Raw genomic sequence first — 1660 nt, forward strand, 5'->3', positions numbered from 1 at the left:
GTGAAGGCTGGGATCATCATCTGAGTCTGCACAGTTAATTGAATCTTAAAAGACCACCCTTCCTTTCAGTGGGCATTGCGTTGTCTCTCTTCTCCATAGCTCCTTACTTCATGGCACTCTTGATGGGAAATATCCCAGTTCTAACCCATAAGCCCCAAAACCTTTAACTCTGAATTTTTTTTTTTTCCTGTGTAAAAAAGCTAGAAGATGGATTACCAGTTGTGGCTATCCTGGGCCATGAGTTGTAGACAAGCTAGAAATTTAGGTATTTTGCAAAAGTAATTTAATGTTTGCTTTGACTATATCTATTAAAAAAAAATGCCCTTGATCCTGGAGTAGAATTCCTAGGATACCTGCCTTGTGGTGTAAGCCACTAAGTCTTTAGACAGATAATCATTTCAAGTATTATTTTGTTTTCTTAGTTTTCCTATATTTTCTTACTCTTTTTCCTTTTTTAATTTGTGACTGTTTTGTAGACTTCTTTTACCTCTCTTTCTCAGCTTTATTTATATTCATTTACTCTTTTTTCTTCTCCTGCCTTGAACTCAATCTCTTGCCTTCAACTTTCTTCCTACTTTTGTTCTTTTAAAATTTCTCTCGATTTTTCTCTTTTTAACCTGTATCTTTATTTCTGTCTGTTACTCTTTGTATTTCATTTTCTCTCACTTCCTCTCCCCATAGGCCTTTTTGTCTACTATTTTTAATATTATAAGTTCATTGTATTCCTAACTAATAACCTTTTAGAGCACTCAAAATAGTAGTGGAAAGAACTCACATTAAAAGAAAAAGAGTCAGCACAACTTCTAAAGTTCTAACTTCATTAACTATCTTCCTTCCCTTATTTTTTTGAGGAATGGCTTCTGAACCTCAATTTTTTCATCTCTCAAGATGGGTATAATATCTGCTTTACCTACCACCATTGAAATGTTGTGTAGGCCCAACAAAATAATGCATGGGAGAGTTAGAAAAACTGTAAGCCATTATAGGAATCATACAAAGGATGTTCACTTCAGCAGCACATATACTAAAATTGGAACAATACAGAGAAGATTAGCATGGCCTCTGCTCAAGGATGACATGCAAATTCATGAAGGAATCACACAAAGAATGACTAGGTACAGATACAGAACTTACATTCATTCTGTCAGGCAAATATGGGAAACCTCAAACATCTTTTTTTTTAGGTTTCTAATTTCAAAAATTCCTAATTTTTGTTAGGAATCCTATAACCCAGTGTGTGAAGCTATAATTATTTGCTCTTAGTTTGTAAATATGTAATTATGGACAACTGTATCTTGAACCTAACCATTATTTATAATGTTTCTATGGAAAAATGCAATAAGGTAAGTTGCTAAAAGTTGGTGAAAATAAAACCTAACTGTCTTGGAGAGAACTTTTCAGAGAAATTAGATTGGAAGACAAAACAGGATTTGCATTATTTCAAACATAATCCCAATAACAAAAAATTATTTGCAGGGAAAGCAAGAAGTTTAGGTGCTGTGTTCTAAATCTTTATTACATGGTGGTTCTAAAAAGCTAGATTATAGAACTTAGAAAAGACCACTCCTGGGGGTTATTTTTTCACTTCATATTTCAGCTTCATAGTTAATATCTTTTTATTGCAGAACCTGGGTGAATCCAACCTCTAGGAATTCTGAGT

The 1660-nt window shown here is 33.6% G+C and overlaps 1 non-coding gene across 1 annotated transcript; it reads left to right on the forward strand.

The window, feature by feature from the left end:
• Positions 1-1002: 1002 nt before the first annotated feature.
• On the forward strand, positions 1003-1107 carry LOC116628290. The gene has a single exon (XR_004298604.1). It is a non-coding gene; the product is annotated as a U6 spliceosomal RNA (small nuclear RNA).
• Positions 1108-1660: the final 553 nt, after the last annotated feature.

Source organism: Phoca vitulina, unplaced genomic scaffold (assembly GCF_004348235.1).
Source record: "Phoca vitulina isolate PV1807 unplaced genomic scaffold, GSC_HSeal_1.0 scaffold116, whole genome shotgun sequence".
Classification (NCBI taxonomy): domain Eukaryota; kingdom Metazoa; phylum Chordata; class Mammalia; order Carnivora; family Phocidae; genus Phoca; species Phoca vitulina.